Source organism: Desmodus rotundus, chromosome 10 (assembly GCF_022682495.2).
Source record: "Desmodus rotundus isolate HL8 chromosome 10, HLdesRot8A.1, whole genome shotgun sequence".
NCBI lineage: Eukaryota > Metazoa > Chordata > Mammalia > Chiroptera > Phyllostomidae > Desmodus > Desmodus rotundus.
In genome coordinates, this window is record NC_071396.1 from 58357461 (window position 1) to 58373201 (window position 15741).

Consider the following 15741-nt stretch of genomic DNA (forward strand, 5'->3'; position numbering starts at 1 on the left):
TATATTTACAATGTTTATGTCTACTTGGTGGATTCTTCCTTTGAGTATTATGAAATGACCATCTGGGTTTCTCTTTATGGCCCTTCTCTGGAAGTCTATTTTGTCTGATATGAGTATTGCTAGCCCTGCTTTTTTTTCCTGTCCATTTGGTTGGAAGATTTGTTTCCAGCCCTTCACTTTCAGTCTGTGTAGGTCTTATGTCCTGAGATGGGTCTCTTGTAGGCAGCATATATGTGGGTCATGCTTTCTTATCCATTCAGCTATTCTATGTCTTTTGATTGGAGCATTTAATCCCTTTACATTTAAGGTTATTATTGATAGGTACTTATTAATTACCGATTCTTTGTACCTGTGTTCGTCCCTCTTTCGCTCTTTTCATTCCTTTCCTTAGAGCAGCCCCTTTAGCATCTCTTGCAGAGCTGGTTTGGTGGAGGTGTATTCTTTTAGACTTCTTTTGTCTGGGAAACTCTTTAGTTGCCATCTATCTTGATTGAGACCCTTGCTGGGTAAAGTAGTCTTGGTTGCATGCCTCTGGTTCTCATTACTTAGAGTATTTTTTGTCATGCTCTTCTGGCTTGGAGCGTTTCCATTGAGAAGTCAGCTACTAACCTTATCGGGGTTCCCTTGTATTTTACTTCCTTTTTCTCCCTTGCTGCCTTTAAGATCCTCTCTTTGTCTTGGAATTTTGCCATTTTAATTATGATGTGTCTTGCAGTGGGCCTCTTTGGGTTACTCTTGATTGGGACTCTTGTGATTCCTGGAGTTGTGTGACTCTTTCTCTCATCATATTGGGGAAATTTTCCATGATTACTTTTTCAAGGAGGTTTTCTATCCCTTGCTCTGCCTCTTTTTCTTCTGGTATCCCTATTATACGGATATTATTACGTTTCATGTTGTTCTGCATTTCCTTTAATCCTTCTTCATTCTTTCTGAGCCTCTTTTCCTTTTCTTGGGTGTTTTTTTCTACCTTGTCCTCCGGTTCACTGATCTGGTCCTCTGCTTCATCAAGCCTGCTTTTGATTCCTTCTACTGTGTTCTTCAGTTCAGAAATTGTATTCTTCATTTCCTCTTGGTGTTTGTTGATAGTTTCTATTTCCTTTTTGTTGTTGATATAGTTTGCAGTGAGTTTATTGTAGTTTCCCTGTATTTTTTTTGGTAATTCTGTGTGAGCTCATTAAGCTTCCTCATAACCAATTCCTTGAATTCAGAATCTGATAGTTGACTTTACTCTTTTTCATTTAGCATTTTTTCTGAGACTTCCCCCTTTCCTTTCATTTGGGGATAGTTTCTTTGTCTCCCATTGTTTGTGAGATTCTTCCTGTTAGCCTTTGCTTCTTAAGTTGCTCTGTTCTGACCCCCTGAGTTTTTGGTGTAAACTTCTGTGGTATAATACCTGTGAGATTTTGTGTACAGTCTCCTTGATCTCCTGATCTTACTGATCTTGCGCTCTGGTCTCTGTTGGCTCTGTGTATGTCTTTGGTTTTTGGTTCTTTTTGGGTCTTTCTTTGGTGGGTCTTTTCCATCTGCTGGTTATGTGATGGTCAGTCTGTCCCCCACCTCTTGTCTTCTGTTGTGCCGGTGTGGGCACGTTGCGTTGGAGCTGGTTCTTCCGTGTTTACAAGGTTTTGAGGCTTTTCTCTTGCTCTTGTTCATTTGTTTGTTCTCACTACTTAGTTGTATCTCCAGATAGGTCCTGGGTTGAGTTAGTGTGACTTCCACACCCTCCTTCACCTCCTTCTGTTGTTTTCTGTTGGTGATTCCTTTGTTGGTGGGTTTCCTCTTCCAGGAGGAATCCTGGTGTTCCCAGTTTCTACCCACTCTTTTATTATGGTAGCCTTCTCCAGGCTATGGGTGTGCGTGCAGAGCCTTCCTTGATTCACACTCTCCTTGGTTCCTGTGGTCTCAGTTCCCTCTGAGATGAGGTGCAGACACTCCCATTCACTGGGCACCCTCCCCTGGGTGGTTCCTGTAGTCTCAGCTCCCTCCGAGATGAGGTGCGGGCACTCCCAGGTAGCTGGGCACACTCCCGGTTGCTGGGCACCCTGACCTGAGTGGTGCCTGTAGTCTCAGCTCCCTCTGAAATGAGGTGCGCGCACTCCCCCATGGATGGGCACCCTCCCTCAGGTGATGCCTGTAGTCTCAGCCTCCTCCTAGATGAGATGTGGGCACTCCCCGGTGGATGGGCACACTCCCAGTTGCTTGGCACCCTGCCCCGGGTGGTGCCTGTAGTCTCAGCTCCCTCTGAGATTAGGTGCGCACAGTCCCCCGACGGGTGGTGGGGTGGAGAGGAGACTGGAGCTGTTGCTGCAGGGGAATTCCCCAAAGTGCGCCAGAGGGTCTTTTTCTTTTGGGGAAAAATCCTCCTGCTCAGTTCTGTGGCTCCCTGCGTATAAGGAAGGGCCTGACCTCTCACACAGCCCACCTCTCCAGCTAGGCCGGGGGCTGTCCAGGTCAGGATCATACACTGCCCAACTTTCAACTTTCCTTGGCCAGCGCCTGCGGTCTCCCTGGGTTTTCCACGTCATCCTTATTCCCCTCCCTGCAACTTTAGGCAACCAGGTCTCTCACAGTGTTGCTCAGGCCTTGTTTGGCAGGGGAGGGGGCCGTTAACCCACCTCTCTCCCAGGAGTCCTGCGGCAGGCCCTGCAGGAGCAGGCCTGGGGCTGCAGCTGCCCTGATCCCCATGTTGGTCCCAGGGACCTTTTTTGTCTTGAAGCAATCCCCTTACCTTCTGTTTTCTCAGTGTCCTCTGTACTTTTTGGTCTCTTTTGGCTGTTCGCTTTGTTTCTCAGTAGAGTGGGTAGGTGTTTCACCCAGGTGCAGGGGGAAGTTAACTCTGCTCCCACCTATCTCGCCGCCATCTTCTCTCTCCTATAATATTCTTTAACTCATGCTTTGGTAAATTTCTTTTTCAAAATTTTCTTGACTGTACTTACACATCTATTTTTGACTTCAGTTATAGAATCATTTTGTCAAATGTCCAAGAAAAATCACTTTGTATTTTTATTTGGAATTGGAAAAATACAATATATTAGTTTGAGGAAACTAAATTATTTTACAATATTGAGTATTCTCTCTAAGATTTAAACAGGCTCTGTCATTTGTTGGAGTCTGTTATGTTCCTTGGTAGCCTTATTTATCTATTTATGAAAAACACCTCTAGCTCTCAGCCTAGGTGAATCTCACAAAGAGGCAGTGAAATACTGCAAATACAAGCCATGTGTTATACACATTAGAGAACATTTAAGAGGTTTTTCTTAAGGGCATTTTGGACTGTCCCTAATTTTTCCATACATACATGGGGATACAAGATCATGCATACTTTTATTATTGTTTTGGTTTAAGTGGAGGTGTTAGATAGGGTAGATAATAAATTAAGGCAGGGAGGAGGAGGGAGACAGGTCTCAATCACTAATTCAGCAGTCCTGAACCTGGTCTGATAATATTGCCAGGTGTCCCAATATCATAAGAAACACCATGAGGGCTTCCAGCCAAGATGGAGGCATAGGTAGACACATTGTGCCTCCTCACACAACCAAAAAAATGACAACAACAATTTAAAAACAAAAAATGACCAGAACTGACAGAAAATCCTACTGTATGGAAGTCCAACAACCAAGGAGATAAAGAAGAAACATTCATCCAGACTGGTAGGAGGGGTGGAGACTGGCAGCCAGGTGTAGAGGACTTGTGGCAAGGTGGCGGCTGGCGGACGCAGCAAGGTGGTGGATTGTGGAACGGGGCAGGCCAGGCTACAGCTAGCAGACCCCACAAGGTGGTGGATGACAGACCCTCTGGCCCCACATTCGTGCATAGATAAGCTGGGAGGAACAGCAGGGGAGCGAAGCAGACAGCGCAACCCAGGATTCCAGCGTGGGGAAATAAAGCCTCAAACCTCTGATTGAAAACACCCATGAGGGTTAAGGTGGCAATAGGGGAGGCTCCCAGTCTCACAAGAGAGCTTGTTGGAGAGACCCACAGGGGCCTAGAGCGTGCACAAGCCCATCCACTTGGGAATCAGCACCAGAGGGGCCCAGTTTGATTGTGGGTGGCAGAGGGAGTGACTGAAAACTGGCAGAGAGTGGAGCAAGTGCCATTGCTCCCTCTCGGCCCCTCCCCCACATACAGTGTCACAGGGCAGCGACCAGTGTTACCCCTCCCTGGTGAATACCTAAGGCTCCACTCCTTTATGTAACAGGTGCACCAAGACAAAAAAAAAAAAATGGCCCAGATGAAAGAACAGATCAGAGCTCCAGAAAAAATACAACTGAGCAACAAAGAGATGGCCAACCTATCAGATGCACAGTTCAGAACACTGATAATCAGGAAGCTCACAGAATTGGTTGAATTTGATCACAAATTAGATGAAAAAAATGAAGGCTATGCTAAGAGAAACAAAGGAAAATGTACAGGGAACCAATAGTGTTGGGAAGGAAACTGGGACTCAGATCAACAGTATGGACCAGAAGGAAGAAACATCCAACCAGAAAAGAATGAAGAAACAAGAACTCAGAAAAATGAGGAGAGGCTTAGGAACCTCCAGGACATCTTGAAACATTCCAACATCCGAATTATAGGGGTGCCAGAAGGAGAAGAGGAAGGACAAAAAATTGAAACCTTGTTTGAACAAATAATGGAGAACTTCCCTAATCTGGCAAAGGAAACAGACTTCCAGGAAGTCCAGCAAGCTCAGAGAGTCCCAAAGAAGCTGGACCCAAGGAGGAACACACCAAGGCACATCATAATTACATTACCCAAGATTAAGCAGAAGGAGAGAATCTTAGAAGCAGCAAGAGAAAAGGAGATAGTTACCTACAAAGGAGTTCCCATAAGACTGTCAGCTGATTTCTCCAAAGAGACCTTACAGGCAAGAAGGGACTGGCAAGAAGTATTCCAAGTCATGAAAGCCAAGGACCTACATCCAAGATTACTATATGCAGCAAAGCTATCATTTAGAATGGAAGGGCAGATAAAGTGCTTCTCAGATAAGGTCAAGTTCAAGGAGTTCATCATCACCAAGCCCTTATTATATGAAAAGTTAAACGGAGTTACCTAAGAAAAAGAAGATAAAAAATAGGAACAGTAAAAATGACAGCAAACTCACAGTTATTAACAACCACACCTAAAACAAAAACAAAAGCAAACTAAGGAAACAACTAGAACAGGAACAGAACCACAGAAATGGAGATCAATGGAGGGTTATCAACAGGGGAGTGGGAGGGGGAGAGACGGGGGGAAAGGTACAGAGAATAAGTAGCAGAAATGGTAGGGAAAAAATAGACAGGAGGAGGGTAAGAATAGTATAGGAAATGTAGAAGCCAAAGAACATATGTATGACCCATAGACATGAACTATAGGGGGGGGGAATATGAGAGGGAGGGGATAGGCAGGATGGAGTGGAGTGAAGGGGTGAAGTGGCACAACTTTAATAGCATAATCAATAAATATATTTAAAAAAAGAACACCATGAGGACTGTTAGGTTGGAGTCCCTCAAGAAACCAGACGGACACAGTGAGCTAAGGAGCTGGGTTTATTAGCAGGAATAAGAGGGAAAGTGGAGCCAACCTAGGGAGTTTGGGTAGCCAACCAAGGGAGGTTAAGATGCATTAGGTTGTTCTTAGGGCAGGGTTTTTAAGCGCAAAACCCCATGAAGGGTACCTGGTTGGAGTGTCAGAGTGTGATTGGCTAGAGCTGGTTGCTGGGTGCCATTTCTGCTGACCATTTCCTTTGATACACCTTGTCAGGCTCAAGTTAAAGCTGCATCCTGTTATGCTAGATAGGTTGACCCCAGACCCCAATCTTAGCCAGGCATCTATTTGTCCCGGGTAGGGTCAGCAGGAAGTTTCCCAGGCAGGCATTTTCACAGACTACAGCTTCCCACGGTACAGTTTTCCTTCCTGGTGATTTTCCATTCCTGCTAGGCCTGCCTAGGTTTGTCAAGGAGAGGAGCCCTTGAAATTCTGTGTTTATCACTTCCACCATCTAAAAAAGAAAGACTTTGAAACTGTGTTCACCCCAAGGCCTAGAAGATGGAAGGGGGTCCACAGTGCCCAAAGAAAAAGCCCATAAAACAATTTTGGTTAATTGCCTACCTTTGGTCATGATGTTTTATCAGGGAGTCCCCAGAACTTACAGAAAAAACCCATAAATAACCTCAGGTAACTCCCTCAACTTTATTTAACTGCCTCCTGTCACCTATCTGTTTTACAACAAGATAAACAAATGTGGTCTGGAGCTAGATAAGGGTTCAGGATAACAGACATACATACCCCCACACATACCTAAGTTTGGGTAGTCGGGTCCCCCTGGGAAAGCTGGCACAACCATTACCCATCAGTCAATATGCAACTTCTTCACCCCCATCCTGACAACTATGTAAGTCCTCAGAACAGAGTACCTGATGCTCTTGCCCCCTTTGCTTTTGTTGCCCTAGCTTTTTGTCACTCATACTCTTGCCTTTCTTCCCTGCCTCAGCAAGGCCCATTCTCTTCCACGAGAATGTATCACTAATAAGTCCCACTTACATGCTAATAGACTTGCTGTTCTATAATTTTTTACTGCATCAGCAAAAACAGAGTTTCTCCCATAACAGCACTACTAAATCGATCAATAGAATAGATAAAAGCAGTGATATATTTGGGTGTCATTTAATCACAAGGTATTTTTGGTGCCATTGGTAATTTGGTAATTTGTCATAATTGGTTTCCCCCTCCGGTTTGTTCAGAGCTCACTGCAATACTGTGATTTCTGAGGACAGGTATGCTATTAAACTTTGAACTTGTGTGATTTATTTTCAATTCAAATGAGTCTATATGCAGTTACAGCAATGATCAGTTTGTGAGACCAAGATACAGCTTATTACTAGCGAGTTAAAGGGTGTCCTGTAACCTCAGCCTGTACCCAAAATACTAGTACTTCCTGGAATGCTTACCAGCATTCCCTTACTTATGTGGGTGCAGGCATGAGTTCCATTTAGTGTTTGTAGGGGAATAGGGAGATGACCATGGACCCTCTTGTAGACCTGTAAAACTTTATTCAAATGAAGTCTTTTCATTGTAATCATTTCTGACCTGTTTAGTGGCTTACTGCTCCCCACTTCTATCCTTTCAAGTGTGCTGTAACCATTAAAAGGTTACCAAACAGGGGATAGTTAATTTAGGGCCAGTAAAGTGGGCTTTAAGTTTAACTGTGTAAATGACAGAATGATTCATTACTTTGTAAGTCATTGGAAAAGAACAGAATTTCTCAAACTGTGTTCCATGAGCTGATATTAATCATACAAATGTTCTAAGCACAAAAAGTTCTCAGGGTTGCAGGCCCAAGTTGGCTTGAGAAATGCTGCATGCTAATTTCCCTGAGAGGGGAATTTACAATGTGTATTAGCATATTAAAAGTTCTGAGTAGTAGCAGGGAAGTTTTAGTTTTCTGAGTGATTAAACAAAGGACAAGTTTTTTTTAAGGCCAAACAGGTTTCCCTCAGTACCAATTTTGGAAGGGCTTGAGGAGATTTAATGGAATTTTACCTTCCTTTTTGTCACAGGGTCCCAGCTTCCCCACCCCCATTAAAACATACTAGAGCTGGATTTTAAATGAAATGCAATCAAAATCAAGTTCCACTATAAATATAATTGTGCTTATTTATTAATAATATCAGTGATGTATTTAAGTGCATTAGATTAAAAAGGTGGGCTTTTTAACTCATATGGCACTTTCAGAAAATGACCTTCTACTGCAGTCATTGATTGATTGATTCACATAATAGATATTAATGGACTTCTGAGTCCTCAACACTGCTAAGTGTGAAAAATCTGGAGCTATTCTAGTCAGGGAGTGGTAAGAGATAAGAGAACTGGGAAAATACCAGAAACCCATATCCTTCATGGGACTACTCCAGGGGCAGAATTCTGCCATCAGCATTAAGTGGCTGTGGGAGAAGTACAAGACTGAGTCTGAGAGGGATGTAGCCCAAGACAGAAAGTGGGTTGTCTTTCCACAGCAACTTTTGAAGGTTTTGCCAGGGACACTGACACTCACAAACTAAATTAACATGTATCACTTATCAATGATAACAATGCTGCTGTGTAACAAGCCACCTCAAATCTCCGTTACTTAAAACAATATTCATTTATTATATCAGGTTGCCTTGGGTTGCTTTGATACAGTCTTAGCTGGGTGGCCCTGTTTCTGGTGTTTGTGGCTGGAGCAGCTCTGCTTCTTCAGCTCTGTGAGTCAGCTGGGGCATCTCCACTCATATTTTTCTTTTCTTCTTATTGAATTTATTAGGGTGATATCGGTGCATAAAATTATAAAAGTTTCAAGAGTACAATTTCATAATACATCATCTGTACACTGAATTTTGTGTTCACCATCCAAAATCAAGTCTCTTTCCATCACCATTTATCCCCCTTTTACTCTCTTCTACCTCCCACAACCCACTTTGCCTCTGGTAATCACCATACTGTTGTTGCCTGTATCTATGATGTTTAGGGTTTTTTGCTTAATCCCTTTATCCTTTTCACCCAGCCCTCCAAGCCACCTCTCCTCTGACAGTTGTCATTCTGTTCTCTGTATCTATGAGTCTGTTTCTATTTTGTTTGTTTATTTTGTTCATTAGATTCTACTTATGTAATGCAGGAGGTCAAGCCAAGAGATCTTGACTGTTCATTCAGAGAAGCCAAAAAATCTACAAGGAGGACTGGGTGGAATAGACATTGTCTTTATTACTCCCATTACAGGGAGCACTGATGGCTGACAGTGGTAGGTTGGTGAAGCACTACTGCACCCCACTGTGTCTGAAACTTGTTTTAAGGGGTCCCAGACAAAGGAGGCACGTGATCTCCTATGTGTGACTCTAAAGTACATTACCTCAGTGTTAAGAAAAGGTCAAGAAACAGTCACAGGACAGGAAGCCACTCCCCAAAAGTGATCCATTTCCAAAATAATGCACATTCTTCTGGCCAGCAGTCCTCTGACTAGCCCTTAGTTATGGAAGGGGGAAGGGCCATGTATTGATCCTACAACATATAAGGGAAATCATATGGTATTTGTCTTTTTAAAAAATTTTCATTGTAATTTTTCCCATTACCATTTAGTCTCTTTATACCCACCTCCCCCACAACACTGTTGTTCATGTCCATGAGTCCTTTTTCCTTTTTGTTCAATCCTTTTACTCCCTACCCTACCCTCCTCCCTTAGCTGTCATCCTGTTCTCTATGGGTCTGCTTCTAGTTTGCTTGTTAGTTCAATTTGTTCATTAGATTGAACATATGAGTGAAATCATATGGTATTTGTCTTTCTCTGACTTAACATAATGTTCTCCAGGTCCATCCATGCTGTCACAAAAGATTTTCTTTTAAATTTTCTTTTCTTGTGTGGCTGAGTAATATTCCATTGTATAAATGTACCACAGCTTTTTAATCCACTCATCTACTGATGGGAACTTGGGCTCCTTCCAAATCTTGGCTATTGTAAATAATGCAGCTATGAACATAGGGGGGCATATATTTTTGTGAATTAGTGTTTTGGTTTCTTTGGATATAATCCCAGAAGTGAAATACCTAAATTATAAGCAGTTCCATGTTTAATTTTTTTTAAAAAAAATTCTTTATCCTCACATGAGGACATTCTTTTCATTGCTTTTAGAGGGAGAGTAAGGGAAAGAGAGAAACATTGATGTGAGGAAGAAACATCATTTGGTTGCCTCAGTATGTGCCTGGACCAAGGATCAAACCCACAAGCTAGGTATGAGCCCTCACTGGGAATTGAACCCACAATCTTTCAGTTACAGAATGATGCTCTAAAGGACTGAGCCACACCAGCCAGGGCCCATTGTTAATTTTTTGAGGAAATTTCATACTGTTTTCTAAGTGGCTGCACAAATCTGCATTCCCACCAACAGTGCACAGGGTTCTTTTTTTCTCCACATCCTTGACAACACTTGTGTGTTGATTTACTGATGATAGCCATTCTGACAGGTATGAGGTTATTAGGAGGCACAGAGAGCAAACCAAGGCAGAGAAGTGGAGGGAGATGCATCTCACTCATTAATTCAGCAGTCCTGAGCCTGGTTGGATAAGACTGCCAGGTGTTCAAAAAATCCTAAGAAAAACTATGATAGTGCAGGAGGGGAGCCCTTGAAATTCTGTACATATCATTTCCACTATTGGGAAAGAAAGTCTTTAAACTGTACATTAATCCCAGGGTCTGGAGAGGAGAAGAGGAATGAGAAACTAGAAGCTGGCTATAAGCATAAAACCCCTGAAATCCCAATAGTTGGGGCATTTGGACTAGCTGGGTGCCTGCTTACAGTTTTGTGCTTGTGTATTTCATGAATAAACTTTGTATCTCATTTCCACTATAAGTGTTCCCCTCTTGTGAAGCAAGACAAGAACGGAGGATGGGGAGTCCCCTAGCTCAGGTCTCCTCCGCCAGAACAAAGAGATATCTCATTGTGGTTTTAATTTGCATTTCTCTGAAGAATAGTAACATTGGGCATCTATTCATATGCCTATTAGCCATCTGTGTGCCCCCATTGGAGAAGTGTATATTTAGGCCTTTTGCCCATTTTTAAACTAGATTGTTCTTCTGGTGTTGAGTTGTATACTTTCCTAATACATTTTAAATATTAAGCCCTTATCAGATGTATTATTGACAAATAAGTTCTACCATTCAGTGGGTTGTCTTTTCATATGTTGTTGGTGGTTTCCTTTGTGGTGCAAATACTTTTAGTTTCATGTAGTCCCATTGGTTTATTTTTTCTTTTGTTTCCCTTGCCCAGAGTAATATATTAGAAAAAACATTGTTATAAGAAATGCCCAAGATTTTTACTGCCTATGTTTTCTTCTAAGTGTGTTATGGTTTTTAGTCTTACATTTATGTCTTTAATCCATTTTAAATTTATTCTTGTGTATGGTGTACAAAGATGGACTAATTTCATATTTTGAATGTATCTATCCAATTTTCCCAACACTATTTATTGAATAGACTGTCTTTACCCCATCATATGTTCTTGCTTGCTTTGTTAAATATAAATTGACCACAAAGGCATAGGTTTATTTCTTATTTCTGAGCTCTATTTCTCTATTCTGTTGCAATGATCTATGTGTCTGTTTGTATGCCAGTACCATGCTGTTTTGATTAGTCTAGCCTTGTAGTATAATTTGATATCAGGTAGAATGATAACCTCCCACTTTGCTCTTCTTTCTCAAGATTGCTATGGCTAAGTGGTTTTTGTTTTTTATTTTTTGTATTTTTGTGGCTCCATATAAACTTTGTAACATTTTTTCTAGTTCTGTGAATTAGACCATTGATATCTTGTTTGGAATTGCATTGAATCTATAGATTGATTTGGGCAGCATGAATTTTAATGATGTTAATTCTGACCATGAAGACAGTATATTCTTTCACTTATTTGTATCTTCTTCAATTACTTTCTTCAGCGTCTTATAATTTCCTGAGTATAGGTCTTTTACATTCTATTTACATTTATTCCTAGGTATTTTATTTACTTAGTTAGTGCAATTTTAAATGGGATTGTTTTCTTAGTTTCCTTTTCTGATAGCTCAATATTGGTGTATAAAAATGCAACTGATTCCTGGACATTTATTTTGCATTCTATCACTTCACTGAATTCATTTACTGAAAACTACATCAGTTCTAGAGTTTTTTCATGGAATCTTTAGGGTTCTCTATACAATATCATGTCATCTGCAAATAATGACACTCTTACTACCTTCTTTGCAATTTGAATGCCTGTTATATCTACTTGTCTGTTTGCTGTGGCTAGGACTTCCAGAATTATGTTGGGTACAGGTGGTAAAAGCAGATATCTTTGTATTGTCCCTAATCTTTTTATTTATTTATTTTTTCAATATATTTATTTCTTATGCTATTACAGTTGTCCCATTTCCCCCCCTTCACTCCACTCCATCCTGCCTAACCCCTCCCTCCCACAATCCCCACCTATAGTTCATGTCCATGGGTCATACATATAAGTTCTTTGGGTTCTACATTTCCTATACTCTTCTTACCCTCCTCCTGTCTATTTTCTACCTACCATTTATGCTACTTATTCTCTGTACCTTTACCCCCCTTTCTCCCTCCCACTTCCCTGTTGATAACCCTCCATGTGATCTCCATTTCTGTGGTTCTGCCCCTGTTCTAGTTGTTTGCTTAGTTTGCTTTTGTTTTTGTTTTAGGTGTGGTTATTAATAACTGTGTTTGCTGTCATTTTTACTGTTCATATTTTTGATCTTCTTTTTCTTAGGTAACTCCCTTTAACATTTCATATAAGAAGGGCTTGGTGATGATGAACTCCCTTAACTTGACCTTAGCTGAGAAGCACTTTATCTACCCTTCCATTCTAAATGATAGCTTTGCTGGATACAGTAATCTTGGATGTAGGCCCCTGTTATTCATGACTTGGAATACTTCTTGCCAGTCCCTTCTTGCCTGTAAGGTCTCTTTTGAGAAATCAGCTGACAGTCTTATGGGAAGTCCTTTGTAGGTAACTGTGTCCTTTTCTCTTGCTCCTTCTAAGATTCTCTCCTTCTGTTTCATCTTGGGGAATGTAATTATCATGTGCCTTGGTGTGTTCCTCCTCGGGTCCAGCTTCTTTGGGACTCTCTGAGCTTCCTGAACTTGCTGGAAGTCTATTTCCCCTGCCAGATGAGGGAAGTTCTCCTTCATTATTTGTTCAAACAAGGTTTCAATTTTTTGTTCTTCCTCTTCTCCTTCTGGCACCCCTATAATTTGGATGTTGGAACGTTTCAAGATGTCCTGGAGGTTCCTAAGCCTCTCCTCATTTTTCTGAGTTCTTGTTTCTTCATTCTTTTCTGGTTGGATGTTTCTTTCCTACTTCTGGTCCACACTGTTGATCTGAGTCCCAGTTTCCTTCCCAACACTATTGGTTCCCTGTACACTTTCCTTTGTTTCTCTTAGCATAGCCTTCATTTTTTTCATCTAATTTGTGATCAAATTCAACCAATTCTGTGAGCTTCCTGATTATCAGTGTTCTGAACTGTGCATCTGATAGGTTGGCCATCTCTTTGTTGCTCAGTTGTATTTTTTCTGGAGCTTTGATCTGTTCTTTCATCTGGGCCATTTTTTTTTTTTGTCTTGGCACACCTGTTACATAAAGGAGTGGAGCCTTAGGTATTCACCAGGGAGGGGTAACACTGGTCGCTGCCCTGTGACACTGTATGTGGGGGAGGGGCCGAGAGGGAGCAATGGCACTTGCTCCACTCTCTGCCAGTTTTCAGTCACTCCCTCTGCCACCCACAATCAAACTGGGCCCCTCTGGTGCTGATTCCCAAGTGGGTGGGCTTGTGCATGCTCTAGGCCCTTCTGGGTCTCTCCAACAAACTCTCTTGTGAGGCTGGGAACCTCCCTTATTGCCACCTTAACCCCCATGGGTGTTTTCAATCAGAGGTTTGAGGCTTTATTTCCCCACGCTGGAGTCCTGGGTTGCGCTGTCTGCTTCGCTCCCCTGCTGTTCCTCCTGGTTTATCTACGCACGAATGTGGGGCCAGAGGGTCTACCTTGTTAGGTCTGCTAGCTGTAGCCTGGCCTGCACCGTTCCACAATCTGCCACCTCTCTGGGTCTGCCAGCTGCCACCTTGCCCTGAGTCCTCTATGCCCTGGCTGTCTGTGTCCACCCCTACTACCGGTCTGGATGAATGTTTCTTCTTTATCTGCTTGGTTGTCGGACTTCCATACAGTAGGATTTTCTGTCAGTTTTGGTTGTTTTTTGTTTTAAATTGTTGTTGGCCTTCTTTTGGTTGGGTGAGGAGGCACAGTGTGTCTACCTACGCCTCCATCTTGGTTGGAAGCCCTGTTCCTAATCTTAAGGAAAATATTCTTAGATTTTGCCCATTGAATCTAAAAATAGAACGAATCATTGGCTGTTCGTTTGTCATGTATGGTCCTTATTATGTTGAGGTATGTTCCCTCTATTCCCACTTTGCTGAGCATTTTAATCTAAAATTGGTGCTGGATTTTGTCCAATGTCTTTTCTGCATCTATTGATATAATCACATAATTTTTATCCTTCATTTTGTTTATGTAGTATATCATGTTTATTAATTTTTAGATATTGTACCAATCTTGCATGTCTGGAATAAATCCCACTTAATCGTGGTGTATGCCCTTTTGTATTGCTGGATTTGGTTTGCTAATTTTTTGTGACCATTTTAGCATCCATTTTCAATGGGGATATTGGCTTATAATTTTTTCTTTGTAGTGTCTTTATCTGTTTTGGGAATTAGAATAATGGTGGCCTTGTAAAATGAGTGTGGGAGCCTTCCCTCCTCTTGATGCTTTTGAAATAGTTTGAGAAGGGTAAGTGTTAGTTCTTTGAATGTTTAGTAAAACTACCTGTGAAGCCATCTGGTCCAGTACTTTTGTTTGCTGGAAGTTTTGTGATTCCTGCTTCAATTTCATTTGTTATAATTGGTCTATTCAATTATAGAATAGATCAATTATAACAGAGTCTCTTACAGAGTCAATATAATTGACTCTATAACAGAGTCAATTATAATAGAGTCTCTGATTTTTCCTCATTCACTTTTGGAAGACTGTATGTTCCTAGGAATTTAGCCATTTCTTCCAAATTGTCCAATTGCTTGGCATATAGTTGTTTGTAATATTTTCTTATAATTCTTTGTAGTTCTATATTGTCAGTTTTACTTCTCCTCTTTCATTTCTGACTTTATTTGGGTCATCTCAGCTTTTTTCTTAATATACCTGGTTAAAGGTTTGCAAATCTTGTTTTTCTCTTCAAAGAACAAGCCTTTGGTTTCATTTATCTTTTGTATTGATTTTTTAGACTCTATTTTGTTTATTTCTGCTATTATCTTTGTTATTTTCTTTCTTCTACTCACTTTGGGTTTTGTTGTTTTTTTTCTTTTTGTAGTTACTTTAAATAAAGTAACTAATATCTCATTTGCCAAAGCACCTCAAAGGATAGAAGACTATTTCTTGCCTCTTTTTAGTAGGAAGTTACATGGCAAAGAATATGGATGTCCACTCCATAGGGAACATGAAGAATTAAAACAATAATTCATTCTGCCCCCTCCAGGAACCATGGGGCAATAATGGTCTCCCTTCAGAATGTAAATTCCACTTCAGTGCATTCGAGACCTTAGTCTTGGCTCCTGGATATGAGGAAGTTTTCTCTGTGTCTAGTGAGACCTGAGGGCTGGCAGCTGACTTTGAATAAAATATAGCAGTCCAGGGATGGAAGTTTGGCCAGGTAAATAGGTTGATCTGCAGCCCATGTATTCTAGCCACATCCTCCTCCTTCTCAGACTTAGACCCCATCTCCAGTACAGCTGTAGGTCATGGCTGCAGCTAGCACACAGGGTGCCTTCATGCAAATTAGAAGTCTTCCCCCCTCTGCCATCATAAGTCTCTTTTGAGGGAACCATTGGAGGATGAACTTTAACCAATCAAGAGACAATGGAGGAAATTTCAGAAAACGATTGAATGTTGAATACATTTGACAAGAGACATAAGGCAAAAATAGTAAAGGGGAATAAGATCAATGGAATATAGTGTGGGGAATACACTTTGCAAAATGGCCCTTCTTCCACACAAACTCTGGGTTTGGCCCTGTGGCTTGTTTGGTCCATGGAACAGCAGTAGATGTGATGGAAGTGAAATTTGAAAGGTTCTTGTGTTTGGGGGCTTGTCCTCACTTGAAGCCCTTCTACCTCAGTCTGAACAAACCCAGATTAACCTGT